Source organism: Trichosurus vulpecula, chromosome 4 (assembly GCF_011100635.1).
Source record: "Trichosurus vulpecula isolate mTriVul1 chromosome 4, mTriVul1.pri, whole genome shotgun sequence".
Classification (NCBI taxonomy): Eukaryota; Metazoa; Chordata; class Mammalia; order Diprotodontia; family Phalangeridae; genus Trichosurus; species Trichosurus vulpecula.
This window is the reverse complement of record NC_050576.1, coordinates 39,543,045-39,562,694: the sequence shown is the minus strand read 5'-3', so window position 1 is coordinate 39,562,694 and position 19,650 is coordinate 39,543,045. Positions and strand designations below refer to the sequence as shown.

General features: G+C 42.4%; 1 protein-coding gene across 4 annotated transcripts in view; it reads left to right on the top strand.

Annotated features, from left to right (window-relative positions):
• LRRC8D (leucine rich repeat containing 8 VRAC subunit D) overlaps positions 1–19,650 on the top strand; it is a 141,261-nt gene that overhangs the window by 16,760 nt on the left and 104,851 nt on the right. The window contains exon 1 of one of the 4 annotated variants that reach the window (XM_036754740.1): positions 17,576–17,591. The exons of the other annotated variants lie outside the window; for them this stretch is intronic. The gene's annotated coding sequence lies outside the window, so the exon portion shown is untranslated. Of the gene's footprint in view, positions 1–17,575; positions 17,592–19,650 lie in introns of those variants that run through there. 4 annotated transcript variants of the gene reach the window in all.

The window sequence follows — 19,650 nt, the reverse complement described above, 5'->3', positions numbered from 1 at the left end:
TTCTTCATTTGGTGCCGGATCTCAAGGAGCTTCTCAAATGTTTATTGAAGAAAACTCAATATATGCAGATGGAAACAAATAGTTATGAGCCTTCTTCTTGGAGCACACAACTCCAGTGAATAAATATTTATATTGTGCTCAAGTCCTAAGTGCCTTATCATTTCAGTGAGATCTTGCTATTGCTGTAATGTCTCTGCATGTAAAGTTTTTATTTTCCATTTGACCCTGGCACATAGTAGGTACTTAGTAAGTGCTTCTTTGTTTTTCACTATTAAGCCAAGATAAGCATAGCTTATTTATATAGCTGTTTATATTTGGCATCTAGTCGGTCCAGTGGATGGAGCACTGGGGCTGGAGTCAGGAAGATCTGAGTTCAAGTCTCATGTCAGACACTTAGTAGCTGTGTGACCCTAGGCAAGTTACTTAACTCTGTGCCTCAGTTTCCTCATCTGTAAAATGAGCTGGAGAAGGAAATGGCAAACCACTCCAGGATCTCTGCCAAGAAAACCCTCAATGGGGTCATGAAGCGTCAGTCAGACTACCAAACAGCCCCAACAACAGCTACTACATTTATATGGTTCTTTATGGCTATAACACATTTTATATTCTTCATCGATGTGATGATGATAATAAAGATAAAAATAGCCAACCTTTAAAAAAAATTTTTTTAATAGCCAACATTTATATAATGCTATGTGCCAGGCACCGTGCTTCAGAATTATCATCTCATTTAATCCTCACAACAACCTTGGGAGGTAGTTGCTATAAATATCCCTATTTTACAGATGAGGAAACTGAGGCTAACAGAGATTAAGTTATTCTGTGTACCTTTTTTTTCATCACAGCAACCCTTTGAAATAGGTAATAAAAGTATTGCGCACCGCTCTCCCCTCCCCCCCTTTTTACAGATAAAGAAACCGAGAAAGAAATGAATGATTTCCAAGGTCACCAGGCTAGTAAGTAGTGGAGTTGAAACTAAAATGCTGTCTTCTAATTTCAGTCATTAGATATTTAGGAACCAAAGCTGGGAGGGACCCTAGAGAAGAGGGAATCCTAGACTCTAAGGAAGAGACCTCAAAAATCACCTAATTCAACCCTTTCCTGAATCAGGAATGCTCTCTACAGCATCCTGGAGGATTGGTTATCAACCTCTCCTCACAGACCTTCAGGAATAGGGAATTCATTCCCTCCCTCTCAGCGCAGCCCAATTCTTTTTGGGATGGTGCCCTTTTTGCCCCATCTCCTCTGCTTGCCCACCCCTTGCAGTTTCTATCTCTTGGTACTAATTATGCCCACAAGGCCAAGCAGAGCAAGTGAAATCTATTTTCTAGGTGACAACCTTTCCAATATATGGACAGCTCCCATTCTCTACCCCCAAGTAGCGTCTCATTTGATCCTCACAACTTGGGGAAGTATGTGCTATTATCCCTACTTTACCATTGAGGTAACAGATGGAGACAAAAGTTTAGTGACTTGGCCAGGGTCACACAGCTAGTAAGTGTCTGAGGCCAGATTTGAACTCAGCTCTTCCTGACTTCAGGCCTGGCTCTCTATCCACTGGGCTAGCTAGCTCCCAATTATAAATAGCTGTCTGAGACTGGATTTGAACCCACATTTTCCCTAACTCTAGGCCCAGTGATGCTCTCACCCAGCTTCTGTCTACCTGCTGGGTTAGCCGTGGCTGTTTAGGGGCTAGAATTTGAGAATCAGATTTCTCTAGTCTGAATGGCACTCTCCCAGAATGCCTACATCCCGTTAGGCTTGTGGGGCTGATTTGCCTAATGCTCTTAATGGTTCTGTGAAAGTTAAGTGTTAGGTGTAAGAGTACCCAGGGCAATTAGTGCCTGAGCTACGATGGTATAAATTATAAATGGCCTCCTGCTAAGGGAGGCTCTGTGATGTTACATGGGGTCTGCTTACAATGTATTCATGATATTATGAATTTTCATAGGTTAGGCACAGGGTTGGGGAACCTGGGTCCTCGAGGCCACATGTGGCTCTCTAGGTCCTCAAGTGTGGCCCTTTAATTCAGTTCCCCAGCCCTGGGTTAGGGTGTGTGTGTGTGTGTGTGTGTGTGTGTATCAGTGTGTTGTGTGGGGGGGTGGGGTTATCTGATTTAGTTTAGGCAGTGTATTGTACATGTATCCCTTCATGGTAGTGATGGTCACTCCATTTATGCTGTGTGCAGTGTCCCAAATCTGGCTTCCTCCCTGTCCAGGAGCCTGCCCCTATTGCATCCACCTATAAACTGCCCGCAGAATGCCCACTCTCCCTCTCGGACCCTGTGAACCTACTGAGAGCCTGGCTCAAGCAGAAAGTTCTCACCTACAGTTCCAGTTGTTTTCCTTCCTAAGCTAGTTACCAGAATGGGGATGAATGAAAGTTCAATTAACCTTCATTAGCAGCCGGAGGCTCTGCTAATGCTCTGACGCCCCTTTAGGAAAACAAAGAAAAGGCCTTCCTTTGACAGTCTTGGCTTCTAATGTTGGTAATTCCCAATTCCTTTGTGGGTGGGGAGAGATCGGAAGAGTTGTGGGTGATGGGGAGAGGGAAACAGCCAATAGGAAAAGGCATGTTTGGTGGGGGAGTCGGTTGGGCGGAGCTGCCTCTAGCACCAGGAATAGAGAAGAAACAGGGAAATCATCACCTGGTTAAAAAAAGAGAGAGAGCTCATCGGTGTCAGCAAATAGCAGAAGCAGCGAATGTCGTTTTATGTTTTAAGGTTGGAAGGAACAGGGCAAATAGAAGTCTTTATATGGGAGGAAAATATTATTTAATAGTTTCATTTATTTAAAAGCATTACAAAGGAAAACATGATAGATGACAGGAAAGCTAAAGCCATTATCCCCTGGTAGGGTGGAAGGAGCATTTGTTCAAAGGATCTGGGTTCAAATCTAGCCCTTGATGCTCACTGCCTATGTGACTTCACACAAATCTCTTGACCTTTAAAGGAGAGTTGGAGTCAATGGCCTTTACAGTTTCTTTCAGCCCTAAATATCAGATCCTATTATCCTGTGACCTCTCAGTTTCCTCTTCTGTAAAATGGGCATATTGGACTAGATAGTCTGTGAAGGCTTTCCCAGCTCTAGCTCCATGATCCTCTAGCCGCTCTACCCCTTCCTAATGGCATTCACATTTGGAGAATTTGAGAGGCAGGTGATAAAGTGAATGTTGAGGAGAGGCATGAAAACAGGAGTGAAGGAAGAGCACAGTAAGAAGGAGGGAGTTAAGAACACTGGGAAATGTCCATCGGATGGGACATCTACCATTCGAAGCATCCCGATGTGGAATTTGTCTTTGGGTAAGTAAACCACAGGATATGCTTCGCAAGAGAGGGGTATACATGGCAGTCCTGACTGAATGAGGAAGGTGTCTGGGGGCCAACCTGCTTGGTTTTGGGCGGGGCGGGTTGTGTGGTTTTTTTTTTTTTTTTTTTTAGCATGGCAGTGACTCTTACTCTCTTGAACAGAATGGACAACAAACAGTGTTTTGAGTGTAATGTTTGTGTTTGAAATCGAGAAAGGCTGTGATATTTTCAGTTTTAATCTGGCCTAATACTGAGTACCAGGTTCTAGATAGTAAGGAGAATGTTTTGTTTTAAAGCCTCCCCCAAGTCATCCTGAAATATAGGAAGTTTTTCCCAACATTTCCAATTTTTTCTAGGGAAGGAGCCTTGGATTTCTTAGGTTTTTTTCCTTCTTTCCTCCTCAAGGATTCTTTTTCCTTTTTATTTATAAACACAGCCATGACTTCCACAAAGAATAGCACTTTGTAAATATCAGTGTTTAAACAATGGTTTAAAATATATCTATATGTTGAGAAACATGTCCCAAACAGCTTTTGAGCTTTTATCATTATTAACACTGAAATTATCAAGAGTTTGCATAATGGAAACTCTGAGTTTGTTGGATCAGGAGGCTCCCTGCAGGTTTCCTGGAGCTGCTACGTAGGTAAATTCTCCAAACTCCTGAAATACTGGTTTTTCAAGGACTCTAGTCCATAGTTTGAAATCCTGGAAGTTCCTTCTAAGAAGTAAAACTTAATAATCACTGTGCAGAGTTTGGGGGCAAGGTGGCTCAATAATACATTTTCATAATATACGTTAATTAGTGGAAGAGTTCATTGAGGTCATCCAGCACCATTCCATTTTACAGATGAGGAAACTAAAGCCTAAAGAAGTTTGGCAGTTTGTTCAGGGTCACCCCGGTAAGTGGCCAAGCTAAGCTTTGAACCCATGACTTCCAACTCCAAATCCAATCCTCTTTACTCTCTTTTATCCTTGCAGAATAAATTAATAAGAATGAATTAATTCCATGTTTTCAACTTTTGGCTTGATGTGAATGATTTTGATTCATTCTGAGGACTTCGGGAAGAAGTAGTCTTGTAGCAAAACCAAATTGACTGAAGGAAATTCTTCCTTCTGTCATTTTGGTCCTGAGAAGGAAGATCAGGGTTCACTCAGAAAGGCAGGGTAGAGGGAGAAGACCACAACCTCCCCCTCTTAAATACAATCACCAGGAAACACAGTGGTGCTAAGGCTGTCTGCTGTGTTAGGAATACTGGACTGCCCATTAGAAATGCTGTTATTAGACACCACTTCTGTACAGAGCACTTACTCCATTAGACTGTCAGCTTTTTGAGGGCAGAGACCATCTTTTTGCCCTTCTTTGTATCCCCAGTGCTTAGCATGGTGCCTGCTACATAGTAGACACTTAATAATTGCTTACTGACTGATAAACCACTGGTCTGGGGAAAATTCAGACATTGACGGAGTGCTTGCCCTTTGCTGCCATATGGGTTTTGCTCTTGTGGTGGGAGGTGGGTAACATAATACAGAATGATATATGTTAAGTGTATAAGAGCAAGTGCTTCTCAAAATCCAAGGAGTAGAAAGGGAAGGGCTATTACTAGCCTATGAGCTCAAGAGAGGGTTCGTGGGCCCATGTGCCCATTTCATCTGGGCCTCAGAAGATAAATATAATTTCAACCAGCTAAGATTAATGAGGGCATTCCAGGCACAGGGAGCAGTACCCCACTGTAGTAGAACAATGGATACGGAGTCAGGAAGACCTGGGTTCAAATTCTGCCTCAGACCCTTGTAAGCTGTGTGACCCTGGATAAATCACTGAATATCTCTGGGCCTCAGTTTCCCCATGTGTAAAATGAGGAGGCTGGACCTGATCTCTAAGGTTTTTTCTAGCTCTGAATCTACGTGTATGAAGGTATCAGAAAGTTCATTTTGAGAAGAACATAGTGGGAGTGTGGGGAGGAGGTGAGTGTGAGATAAGGGTAAAAGTTAGGTTGTTCACCCAAGTTGGGGAGAGCCTTGAATGCCAGGTTAGGATGAGTTTAAAATTCATACTGTTCAGTAAGCATCTGTTGCATGCTTGCTCTACCAAATCAAAATGGACTTGCAATCCAAGAGCTTACATTCTTCTGGGGGAAACACCAGGTATACAGAAAGATAAAATAGATCCAAAGTAAATGATGACTCCCACTTCCTCATGGGTTCTCCCTGTTCCTTTTCTCTTACTAGCCTCCTTGCTGTAGTCTGTGTTCTGGTAAAATCGGATGCCCTGCATCTCCCTTTTCCTTTCCTTTTCTTGTTCTCTCTTACTGTCTCTTATGCCTAGTTAAATTCCCCCCCGCCCCAATAATTTTCTCAAGTTCCTCTCTTCCTTCAAAGCCTAATTTAGAATCCACCTCTTCCAAGAAGTTATTGTTGTTCAGTCATTTTCAGTCATGCTCCACTTTTTGTGACTCAATTGGTATTTTCTTGGCACAGTTACTGGAGCTATTTCCTTCTCCAGCTCATTTTACAGATGAGATTGAGGCAAACAGGGTTAAGTGACTTGCCTAGGGTCATACAGCTAGTCACTGTCTGAGGCTGCATATGAACTCAGGTCTTCCTGACTCCAGGCTAGGCACTCTAGCTACCAAGAAGCTTCACTTTACTATTATTTGCATAGGAGATTCACTAACTCAAAGATGAATAGAAGTGACCCCTAATTGTCCCCTAATTTTACAGATGAGGAAACTGAGGCCCAGCAAAGTTAATTGACTGCCCCAAGGCCACACAACTAGCAAGTGGCAGTGATGATATTTGAATCTGGGGCTTATAATTCCACAATCAGTACTTTTTTACTTGCATCCTGATGCCCTTCCCAGATTTCTCACAGGACTTAATTTGTGTACTTGTCTTGTCCCTCATTATATTATAAGCCTCTTAATTGCAAAGCTTGTCTCTTACTGTCTCTGTAAGTTGAGCATCTATCACCATGCCTTAAATATAATAAACATGTAGGATTTCAATTGAATTGAAAGGTTTTGAGCAAAAGAGCGACATCATTGAACAAAGAAGGTCAGTCTGGAAGCAGTTATGAGGGATAGATTTGAGTGAAAAGGAAGGATTGTTTGGAAGCCACTGTAGTCATTGGGTTGATGGTGTCATACTCAAATACAGAGGGGCCCTGCTAACCCATACATAAAGATCTGTGGGGGCTTCATGTTGACTAGTTTTAAAATGTAATATTGTCTGTGTTTTGTATTTTTAAAATTTTGTTAAATATTTCCTGATTATATTTTAATTTGGGGCAGTGGCCCTGGGAGTGTTGCGGGCTGCAGGCCATGTGTTGGACACCTCCGATTGAGGCTGGTGGTAACGGAGGTCTTTGAGGCTAAAGGTTTATCAGACAGTGGCAAAGGGAACCAAAAAGAGGGGATGGATTTTAGACGTAGAGGAATGCAGACAGAACTGATAGGGTTTGATGATTGAGTGTGTTAGATGAGAGGGACAGAAAGTTAAGGATGGCACCCAGAGTTTGAGTATGGGTTAAAGCTGATGCTCCTGACAAAGTCAGAAGTGGGAGCAAGTTTGAGGGGAAAGATAGGCTGTCTCAGCAAGCATCAGATTCCTCCTCACGTAAAAGCTTTAAACAAAGCCTGGGAGACCACCTGTTGGGATGGCTCAGATCCCAGGCACAGGTTAGACTAGATGGTCCCTGGGGTCCTGACTAATTCTGAAATCTTGGCACAGTCATTGTGGTTTGGACTTCTTGGTTTGGAAGTCTTGTTGGGCTATCTGTGTAGAGAGGTTGTGTAAGTTATCTGAGATGTGGGTCTCATGTTCAGAAGCTTTATACACAATGTTGTGGGGGTTGGGGGAGAGAGGGAGAGGAGGAAAAAAGAGGAGAGGGGAAAGAGACAGAAAGAGGGAGAGGAGAAAAAGAGAAAGCAGAGGAGAGAGCAAAAGAGGGAGGGAGAAGAGAAGAAAAAGAAAAGAGAGTGAGAAAGAGGGGGAGGGGGAGAAAAAGAAGGAAAGAAAGGGGAGAGGAGAAAAAGAGAAAGGAGAGAGAAAGAAGGGAAGAAAAGGAGAGAGAAAGGGGGAAGGGAGAGAGGAGACAAAGAAAGGGGGAGACAGGAGAAGAGAAAAAGAGGAGAGAGAAAGAGGGGTGGAGGAGGGAGAGAAAGTGGGAGAAGAAAGGGGGAGGGATATTGGAAAGGAAAGTCTGTAAGCCTGAACAGTAGAGATATTTCTTATTGGGAGTAGAGGGAACCTTTTTGTTCAGTTTTCCCCTTTGCTATAGGCAGATTAGGTCAGTTCCTAAAGGCATGCTTGAAAACTTCATGAGAATCAGTCAGCCTGTACCAGCTTAGGAGGTTGGTGGGGAAGGAAGGATCTTTGTGAGCAGCTGGGGGAGGGGGGATTAAATGTGTTATTCACGTTCATCCAAATTCCTCCGATTTCCTAGTCTTCCCCTACCTGCAGAATGATATTCCTGGTTGCATTGATGTGAACTCTGTTTGCAGGCCACAGATTCTTTCTCCCCATTTCTCCTCCTCCCATTTCAGGCCTACCTCCAATTTGCCAACAAAGTGCTGTTTGTTATAGGGTAAAGCAGGCAATTATCTGGGCAGTGGCTGTGGCTGCAAACAGCCACTTTAGTTCAAAACATGACGGCTCTGGAGGAGGCGGGAGGTACCCTGACACAGGCTGGTTAGGTTAGGTTTTATTCACTTTTAAGGCAAGTGAGGATAATAACGTTCTAAAGGCATTGGCTAGAGAAAGCCCCCCACCAGAAGCAAATGCTGAGCAGAAAGAGCAGGCCTTTTCCTTAATGCATCATCATCTTTGCTCTCACTGGTGTAGGGGAAATTGATTTCAGGAAGCATTTATTAAGCTTTCCTATGTGAAAGGCACTGTGTTCAGTCACCGAGGCTCCAAAAACAAGAAGAAAAATGGCCCCTGCCTTGGAGGCTGCATGGAGGTAGGAGATGGGGATGCAACATGTAAACTAATAGGTAAATGCTTGATAATTTAAGGGACCACAGAGCATTAGGGTGATCAGAAGACAAAGGGCTTCCCTTAGAGGGTGACATTTGAACTGAGCCTTAAAGAGAGAAGGGATTCTAAGAGCCCAAGATAAGAAGAAATGCATTCCAGGAAACACCCCACCCCCACCCCCCAGGCTGTGGCATAGGCAGGGAGATTAAATGCCAAGTTCAAGGAACAGTAACTGTAGGCCAGTTTGGCTATAACATAGTGTGTGTGAAGGGAAATAACATGCAGAAAGTCTGGGAAGGTAGACTGGAACCAAATTAGGAAGATCTTTAAATGCCAAGCCAAGGAGTTTTCATTTTATCATAAAAGAAATAGGGAGCCACTGAAGAGTAGTGAAAAGGAGAATGTCATGGTCAGATTTGTACTTTAGGAAGATTATTTGTAACAGGTGCAGGATGATTAGAGAAAGGAGACACTAGAAGCAGTCCAGTTAGGAGGCTATTGTAGTCGGTGGATTGAGAGGTCGGTCAGTCATTCATTCAGCTATCATTTATTGAGAGTCTATTGAGTGGCAGATACTGCGCTAAGAACTGGCTAATGACAGTTAATGAACTAGAACGATGGCCACGTGAGTGGAGAGAAAGAAGGATGCATGGGAAAGGTCTTGTAGAGGCAGCTTGAATGAGGATGGGTAAGAGGTGAGTTGGGGATGACTTCAAAGTTGTGACTGAAAGAAGGGTGGTACCATGGACAGAAATAAGGAAATCTGGAGGAGAGGCAGGTTGAAGTGGGGAGAGAATAGTTCCTACTTGGGAAACTGATGAGCATGGCCTTTAGAAGAGAAGCTGAGATGTGTACCTTCAACTGACCCAGGTTTCTTTTCCGACATGTTACTTACTAGATATTTGACCTTGGTTGGACCAGATGACTTCTAAGGTCCCTTCCAGTTTTAAAATATTCATTGTGATGTGGAAGCTTTATGATTCTTGGGAAAGTTTGTTGAATTGTTTAGTGGACGTAGCATTCGTGGTTAACTCAGTGCTACTCTGATGCCTCATTGCTCGTGTGTGTGTGTGTGTGTGTGTGTGTGTGTGTGTGTGTGTGTGTGTGTGTTTTGACCAAAGCAATTCATGGGGACAGTTTACTAAGGTTATGGACAGGTTGTGGTCCAAGCCAGTGGAAGGAGAACCCACATTGAGGAAATCCTAGCCCTTTGGAAGTATGGGAATAGATACCTTGGTTTGATTCTTTCAAAAATAATTTTGAATCTTGCAAAAAAATTTATTGATTTATTTTATATCTCCTTCATTTCTAAAGTTATTCCCTCTGCACAGAGCCCACCCTTGTAACCAAAGGATGAAAAAGAAGGGGGGGAAGGGAAGGGCAGCTCTTCAAACCTAATAAGTATATCACCTGAGTCTAAGCACATGCACTGTTCTAAATCCTTAGTTCTCTACTTCTGCAAAAAGGAAGGGAAGGGCATTTTCTGGTTTCTTCTTCCGGGTCAGCTTTGGTCATCGTTTGGAATTTTTGCTTTGTTTCCATTTCAGTCTGTGTAGCCAGTGTGAATATGGTTCTCCTGCTTCTGCTAACTTCCTTATGCATTAGCTCATGTAAATCTCTCATGTAAATCTCCAGTCAAGCATTTGTTTAGTGTCTACTAAGTGCCAGGGACCATGGTAGAGGTTTTGGGCATACAAAGGAAAGACACATCAGGTAGATAGAAGGTATACGTGGAAGTGGAGGTGGGAAGCGAGAGTGGGGAGAGAACCAGTAAAGGTCTCTTGAAGAAGGAGCCACTCTTAGTCTTAAAGGAAACCAAGAAATGAAGGTGGAAAAGGAGGGAGGAATGGAGAGAGAGAATGGGGATGAGAATATGTGTACTCTGGGCATGGAAGATGGCCAACAGAAAGACTTGGAATATGGGAGGATAAGTTTTGTGTGTAAGAGCAGTGATGTATAAGAAGGTTGAAAAAGGTAGGAGAGCCAGGTGGTGGAAAACTTGAAATTCCCCAAAGACTTTGCATTTGATCATCAAGGTGATAGGGAGCCACTGGAGTTTGTTGAGTGAGAGAACGCCGTGGGCAGACATACGTACACTCTAGGAAGATCCCTTTTGTTGCTCTCACAGTAGTTCTACCCAGAGAGGATGAAGGCCTGAGCCAGGGTAGTAGCTGCATAAGAAATAGAAATGACAAGACTGGGCAACTGTATTCTCATTGTTTCTTCCGGGCCGGTAGGATTACATCGCATATTACAAAGTACGTTACGTATACTTTGTTTCCTGTCCTGTGCTACTAGCAAAAAAAAAAAAAATGCTGCCATAAAGCTTTTGGTGCAGGGGGATCTTTGTGTTATCAGCTTCCTGGGAGTATGCAGCTAGGTGTTTGTGAATGTGAGTTTGGATAACAGTAATTAATAATAGCTAATATTTATGGAGTTCTGTGTGTCAGGAACTGTGTAGAGCACTTTAGAGATATTATCTTGTGTGATCCTCACAACAGCCCTGGGCAGCTAGGTGCTATTATTATCCTTGTTTTACAGATAAAGAAACTGAGGCAAGCAGAGGTGAAGTGACTTGGCCAAGGTCACACAGCTAGGAAGTGTCTAAGTCTGGATTTGAGCTCAGGTCTTCCTGACTCCAGACCCAGCACTCTATCCCCTGTGCTGCCTAATGCGACCTCTTCATGGGTTCATTATTTGCACTGATCAGGACCTCAGTGTATGCCTAGTATTGGGATCCTTGGGTCAAAGGGTATGGGAATGGCATTCTCAGAACATTAGCTCCTCACATGCACCGTCATGCTTTTGTCCAGAAGGCAACCACCCTCTATATTGTCTGTTCTCTCCCTACATATCTTCCCAGAAGGGACATAAGGTACTTAGGATTTCACGAATCTCCTCGCCTTATTCCTCCTATAGTCAGTGGGCTGAAAGTACAGGTTCCTTCTCTTCCCCCCCTGGGCTCTGGGTGTCTGTGTAATAACGACGGTGACAGCTGCCATTAGTGCCTGCACTTCCTCATGAGCTCCACAGCCACCTTGTAAGTACTATAGCTAGCAGTGGTATTCCCATTTTTATAGCCAAAGACACTTCGGTTTTGACTTGTTCAGTTACAGAGCTTATAAATGGCTGAGGTGGGGTGGGAATCCATTCTCTTCTGCCTACAAGTCCTGGGTTCTTCAGGGTCATACAGCTAGTAGGTGTCAAAATATCTGAGGCTGGATTTGAACTCAGGTCCTTCTGACTCCAGGGCCGGTGCTCTATCCACTGTGCCACCTAGCTGCCTCTAAGTCCTGGGTTCTTTGGACCATATGCTGGTGCCTCAGAATCTGGGGAAGAAAACTTAGAAGATTTAGAAATACATTTATTTTTGTCTATTTTGAAATATCAGCATGTCATGGGAATTTCAAAAAATGCTGCAAACAGTGCTGAACCTAGTACATGAAGTTTTTGAAAAGGCAGATTGTGTGCCTTCTAGTCTTTCATAACTTAATTTTCCATTAACAGATATATCCCAGAGAGGAAAGTAGCCATCATGGTGGTTCAGTATTGACCTAGAACAAGAAAAAAAAAGCTGAGAAAGAACTTTTTCTCCTTCTTCCTTCCTTCCTTCCTCCCTCCCTTCCTTCCTTCCTTCCTTCCTTCCTTCCTTCCTTCCTTCCTTCCTTCCTGCTTTCTTTTCCTTCTTTTTTCTTTCCTTCCTTCCTTTCTCTCCTTCCCCCCCTCCTGCCTTCCCACCTCCCCCATGCCCCTCTCTCCCCTTCTCATCTTTCTGTCTTCTTTCCTTCCTTCCTTCTTCATGCAGGGAGAGAGAGGAGGAACACTTTTTTGTAGGGCTGTATGGCTCAGTTGTTGAAGCTTTTAATACATGAATGAATGACTGAGGCCTTGCATTGCTGTACCCAACTGCATTTTGGCCAGGGTAATACCATTTCAAGAACCTGTTAGTTTATTCACGTTCTGTAATTTAAGCCAACCACTAACTTTTAACATGTAATTTTCTTGGGAAGGATAGGCAGCAATCTAGAGAAATAATTTGGTGTAGTGGATCCCATTGGCCTTGGTGTCACAGAGACCCTGGAATTAAATCCTGCCTCTCACACTGAGCTGTGTCACCCTGGGCAAGTCACTTTATCCAAGCCTCGGTTTCCTCATCTGTAAGATGAAGGAGGTTTGAATTCCATGGTCTCTAAAGTCTCTTCCAGCTATAAATCTGAACATTTAATGCTGGCCTGGGAGTCAGGAAGACCTGAGTTCATATCCCATCTCTGACACTTAGCTGTGTGACCTTGGGCAAGTCACATTCCTTCATTGATTCATTTGAACAATTATTTAATGCTTATCAGGTGCAAAAAATGTTACCTCTCTTAGACTCAGTTTTTCCATCTGTACTATGAGAATGACTTGTTTTGAGGGTCAGATGAGATAACATACATGGTGCTTTGCTAATTCTGAAGTGCTATGTAAATAAATGTCGATTTATTGTTAGTCTACCTTTCAGAAGTGTTTTTCGTGGCACTAAAGTAATAAGGCAAGAAATTTATGGTATAGTAAGTCATGTCAGTCCAAGTGTTGTCCTGTTGTATAATCTTTTCTTCTCCCTCCTCCTTCCCCACTCTTCTTCCTGTATTTCAGAGCTATTCTCATGATCTCCTGGCCAGGCAGCCAGACAATACTTAGGGCCGGTCGAAGGATTCGGCTTTTGGGGGCCTCCATTGGTCTGTTGGGTTCTTCCTCAGCCCCTCTCAGTTGGTCGGTATTTTGTCTTCACGAGATCTCGGTGTGCAAAGTGTTAGCATTATCACATGGCTTTACCAGTGACATACAGTAGAACAGACTTTCTCGCTCATTCCATCCCTTCACTGACCCCGCCCCCATTTCCCGTCCTCCCACCCTCTTAGTTTACCTTGTGAAGCTGGAAATGATGAGGACCTAAAATCCAATTAGCCAACTATGGTGGTCTCTTTTGTCATATCAACCCTGTAAGTGACTACCACTAGTTAAAGGTATGTGGGATTTGTTTTTTCTTTGGGGTCTGTCACAGAAAAGGAAGTGAAACGTAGTTGTACTTTCCAATACATACGGTAATCCAATGCGCAGTTATTAAGTGCCTACTGTATGCCAGGCACAGTCATCAGGTGTTGGAGAGACAAAGTTTTAAAGTGATAAACAGGAAGTTACATTCTTCTGGGGGTGGGTATAACTTTCTGTGGGGTACTATTATTAGCCATTGGGGATATAGGAACCTCAGACTCAGAAAAAGGCCCTGACTTCAAAGAACTTACATGCTAATGGAGAAAAGCATGTTGATAAATAAATTTTAAAAAATATAGACAAAATAATTTTTCAGGGTGTTGGTTACTAGCAGGGTGATCAGGGTAGGCCTTTTGTAGTGGGGTCATACCTCAACTGAGCCTTGAAATGTACTATGTTATCTAGAACTCTGCCTCCCAGTGTGCTTTTGGTCTAGCCACTTTGGTCCAAGTAAGGTCCAGTTTAGTGCTGTATGCAGATTAATTTCCGCTACCATATTTTGAAAGGTAACATCTAGCACTGAACTAGCTCATTTACCATCATTTTATTAGTTTGCTCTCCATTGCTGTCCTTGGGTTTCCTGTCTTTAAGTCACTTTCTATCCGCATGATGACGCCTGTGGCCACATAAGTTTCAGGTAGTTTAGTGAGCATGATTTTATGAGACACTCTATCAGATGCTTCCCTAAGATAAAGGACAATGGGCTCATGGTATGTGTGTCCTTGAGTTGTTAATCAGGAAATCCTTGGCCAAGGTAGGCTGGAGACAAGAATCAGGTCTCCTCCCCTCCCCACCCTTCCTCTTTAATTTTTCCTCATACCCTTCCACTCATGCACAATTCTTTGTCACCCTAGCCTTCTTATTAATGTATATGGTACTGTGTCCCTAGCCTCCAGCATCATGCAATCTGGAAGATCGTCTACCGGCTTCATCTGTTTAGGCAGCCTTCCTTCTGTGCCTAATTCACTATGCCATTCCTGCTTGTTGATAGTGTTCTTGAGTTTTAGGATTCCTCCGTATCGAATGAAAGCCTTGGAGACTGCCTATATAGATCTATATCTTTTTCTCCCTCCCTCCCTCCCTCCCTCCTTTCCTTCCTTCCTTCCTTCCTTCCTTCCTTCCTTCCTTCCTTCCTTCCTTCCTTCCTTCCTTCCTTCTCTTTTTATTTGTCTTCATGTCTCTTCATTCCTAGATTCTGCTTGGCTGCTTGGTTTTTTCCTCTGCCCAGGTCTTACACATTTCAGAGTTTGCACACAAATCTTAGTAGTATTGCTGCTATCGCTGTCTAATGATTCCAGGGCTGACCATTTAGTTTGTGAATTTCTCATACTCTTGGCTTCTACTGCCATTTAACTATCAGAACAAGGAAAAGCAAGTAGAAGACAGTCATTAGTCCATTTTTTTGAGCTTAAGTTGCCCATGAGTTAGATTTTTCCATGTATTCCTTGAACCCTCTCATGGATTATTGAAAATCAGTTGTGTAGAAAAACCAATTTGCAGGATGGGATTTATTTTCTTAGCAACTCATGCTCCTTTGCACTTCCTGCTCCTCCATAGAGGTCAGGGGTTCTCAAAGTGTGGTCCAGGGACCACTAGATGTCCCAGTACCCTTTTAGGGGACCAATGAGGTCAAAAATATTTTCATAATAATACAAAAATTTTTATTTCTAGCACAACAAATATCCTTAGATGTAACCCACATTAAGAAAAGCCCTTTTGGAAGGGCATCCTCAGTGATTTTTAAGAGTGTTTTAAAGGTGTCCTAAAGGTAAATGCTACTTTAAGGGCTTACATCCTACTCCTCTTAAAGAAAACAAAAAATAAAACCATAATGGTTTTCAAGGTAATCAAAGTTTGTCTTGCCTGCAAATATTTTTAGAACCACTCCTTTTGAAATTTTCTTTATTGGCCTTTGATTCAGACAATGCTAATGTGGAACTTTGCTCTCTTTTTTAAAAAAGAAAAAAATGCTAAAAAAAAAAATCCTATACAAAAGGTGAACTACAGCACCCAGGCAGTTTCAGAGTAGCCTCAGCTTGTGTCTGAGTGTCTTTAGCTTCTAAGGATCTTGTTTGATTTACATGATGCACATTGCAATCAACAATAAATAAATCAAAGGAAGTCCCTTCAGCCTTGAGCTGTTCCTGCCTAGGGCATCTGGACAGCCTTAACCTGCTCATGGCTTTATTTGCATTTACTAAAACTTTGTAGTGTCCTACAGTTCCGGTAGATCCTTCACAAATGTATTTATGTAAATTCCAGTATGGTCTGGTAGCCCCGCTCATTTTGCTTCTCATGTACTTCCTTACCATTTTGTGGACAAAGTTGCAGATAGTGGAGGGGAAAGAAGCCATATAGGTAGAAAAATTTGTTTATGAGAGTATATGTCAGGTACTTGAAATATTTGACAAATTGATATATTTAAGAAGTATGTATTTACAGTTATATATGTGTGTGTATACACACATATCATATATGTATAACCTACACAAACATGCACATATGTATACGTGTTATCCATCCTTTGTTTTTGAAGAGGACCATTGATTTGCATGTGGATTGGATTTAAGTGTATATATATTTAATATATCAATTGTAAATAATGATCAAAATAATATAATCAAATTGTAAATCAGTAATAAATTAATATATTTAATATATATCTGTAAACACACACATACATTTGTATATGTATAGGCAACTAGACAGCAGTGCATAGAGCGCAGGGCCTGGAGTCAAGAAGACTCATCTCCTGAGTTCAAAACAGTTAGTAGCTATGTGATTATAAGCAAGTCACATATCCCTGTTTACCTCAGTTTCCTCATCTGTAAAATGAGCTGAAGACAGAAATGGCAAACCACTCCAGTATTTCTGCTAAGAAAACCCCAGATGGGATCATGGAAAGTCTGACACAACTGAAAATGACTGAACAACAACAGTATATCTATATGAGTGTATGGATGTATGTGTATGTATATCTTTGTCTACATGTATGTATTAGTATGTATGTGTTTGCATGTATATTTGTGTTTATATGTATGTGTTTGTCTATATTGTATGTATGCCTATATTTGTATGTATGTTTGTGTGTATACATTGTGTTTATGTGTGTTTGTATGTGTGCGTGCATGTGCTTATATGTGCATGTATATATGTGTTTTAGTGTATGTATACATGTGTTTGTGTGTATGCATGCATGCATTTGTATGTCTGTGTGTATATATATCCATGTATTGTATACATGTTTTCACACATCTGTGTATCTCTATCACTGCACATAAGCTTGCAGTTAGATAAGATAGAGTGTGTTTCTCTAAACTCCCCAGCGTCACTGCCTTTACTCCCATTGCAGCGTTCTTCTGGTGGCCCAACTCACCATATGTTTGTATGTGTGCGTATACTCATACACACATACACATGCATGCACTTATACATACATATGTGTATAGTATATTTGTGCACATCCGTAGTATGTAATGGTGTCGTGTACAGCATGTGTCATGTATAGCACTCATGTACATATAATAACAGATGCCGAGGAGAGCAGCTGGGATCCAGATGCATTAGTAAGCTCTTATGGACTTATCTTATGTAGGAAAACCCTCAGAAGAGGAGGGGTTGTAAAGTTTGTATGTGTTTGGTTCTGATGTCCTTTAAAAATAAGTATGTAATAAAAATTTTCAAGAGGCAGCTGTCTAATGTTCCAAAGCATGTTGACCTAAATGAATGCCAAATAGTTTTCATATTTAAAGGCCTTTGCTAAGATGTTTCTTTTCAGTAACACTTTGCAGAAGCCGGGTAAGGTTGCAGTGTCCTCTGGAATATGGAGAAGTGGAGTCAAGAGAGGAAATGAGTCGCAAAGCCCCATTATATTCTTAGTCCCTGGGCTCCCTGTCCTGCTGCCCTGTTTGCTTAGTCATGCTGCTGTGTCATGTAAATACTGCTTTCCATCCCAGCTTGTATAGACAAAGTCAGGAAGAAGCTCACCCCGGGGAATGAACCCTACACAGAAGCCTGAAGTGAGATAAGATACACGTGTGTTTCTGTAAGCTCACCAGCCCTGCCCCCTTCACTCACACTGGCAGCATGGGGCTAGCAACCGCTGCTGGGGGCTCAGCTCACTGTGGGCAGTGGCATTCACACAGGTGAACTGGCCACCTGCTTGGCTACTGCCACCCACCTCGTCCCCAAGCTGGAGACCAAGTGGAGATGCTTTGATTCCAAAGACTTCTTTCACAAAACATGTTCTTTTTCAGGTGCCCTGGAATTGAAGGTGAGAGGCTGATTTGTTAGGAGGGAGGGAGGGAGTTGCTCTAGGGACCTATGGTGGGAGGTGGGGAGAGGGGGAGAGAGAGAGAAGTGGGGAGGGGGAGAGAGAAAGAGTGTGTCATTCTCTTAGGTAACCAAGAGCTAGGTCATTTTTTTTTCTGCTTGCTGAAACCATGGACATAATTGAAAGTCCACACAGAAAGGATCATGCTAACTCATGTGCAGATGTCCTGCAGCAGGTAGAGGTTTAGAAATTTAATTGTGCATTCCTTTTTCTAAAACAACTTTTTCTAATGGACTCCATCTTTGAAATTGAAGGAAGGTGAATGGGGCCACTTTGGGGTTATTTCTGTTATCTCCCCCCAACTCCCATTTCAGCCTCAGAAAAGCCTTCTCTCAAAACATAATTTCTAGGCTAAAAAATGGCTTTCTCAGTGTTGCTGCTGTCTTTTACAGGCACAGGTATCTAAGGACGAAGGAAGACTTTGAAAGCAAAACAAACAACAACAAAAACCCCAAACCTTTGAAAATTGATTTTTAGCTTTCAAAGCCAGATCATTTGTGCGTGCCCGGGCACATATTTGCTTCTCCTGCTACAGAGGTCACAGTTTCAGTTTTTGTTTTGTTCATTTAGTGAGTACATACAGTGGCAAGAAAGAAACTGGAGTGTGTCAAACTAACTTAGTAGAAGGAAAGGACTGACTGTGTCGAAGGAGTGTATCCCCTGTTACTCTGGGCTTGTGGTTACACTTTGGGAACAGAGATATCCTCATGGGATCAACGGGAAATCATCTTTTCCAAGCCGGTCACAGCCAGGACTCAAGTGTTTATAGGAATGCTGGTGGAGAAATTGAGTAACAGGTGGATTAGGCGAGACTGGGTGATGTAATAGAAGGAAGGACTTTGCCTGGAAGTTAGGAGACACGAGTACTACTCCTGGCTGGATGGCTGACCAGCTAGCTATGTGACCTTGGGCAAAAAAGCTTTAATTATCCTGAACTTCATTTTCTTCACCTGCAAAATGAAAAAGTTGGACAAAATGTGGTAAGTTCTCTTTCAGCTTAAAATGATGTAGTTAAGGTATGTGCTTTTAAAATTCTTTATAGCACAGTGCTATTTAGTGCCAGACATGTGTGGACAAACATTTGTATTCATGCCCTAACTTAGGGTTCCCCTCTTCTTCCTTTTTTTTTCTCAGTTGTGTCCAACTATTTGTGATGCCATTTGGGATTTTTTTTGGCAAAGATACTGGAGTGGTTTGCCATTTCCTCCTCTAGCTCATTTTACAGATGAAGAAACTGAGGCAAACAGGGTGAAGTGACTTGCCCAGGGTCACACAGCTAGGAAGTTTCTGAGGTCGACTTTGAACTTCCTGACTCCAGGCTCAGCACTCTGCCCACTGCACTACCTAGCTGCCCAGGGTCCCACTCTGTGCTCTTACATAGAAAATACTACATTTGTCAGAATATGGGTCTTTGCCCTGAGTTGAATTGAGTTAAAAAACCTGAGCTCTGCCTACAACCAGTGATGTTTCTCAATCCATTCAGTGTTGCAACCCATGTTCAAACCAGGGCGATATGTAGCAAAATTAGGATTTTTGAAGTATTTTTTCTAGTACTTGAGGAGTTCACTCTTTTCATTAAAGATTATCTCTTTCTCCCGGCTCCTTGGTCATAGCAAATGCAGTATTTTTGAAAAAGCAGCTGCTATGTAAACCACCATATGTTTTATTTACAAATGCAGCATTCTCCTGTGCATTTTATATATGCAGAACTCTGAAAAATGCAGGTATAAATTGCATCTAATTACAAACAAGCACAGCATTTATTAGAATATAAATTGAGATTATTACGTGTGAGAGAGATGTAGAGAATGAAGGAGGAGGGTATTTCCAGGGATTGAAAATGGGCTAGAAGTCCTTGAGATGGACCCCCAACGCACATTACCATTCCAGAGGAAGTAGAACTCGCTGTTGGAGGAAGAACTGAGTTTGTGCTGAGGGCACAGGCTTGGCAGGGCCAGGATAAGTGAGAAGGTGCCTTGTCATAGGAAGAGGAATAGGA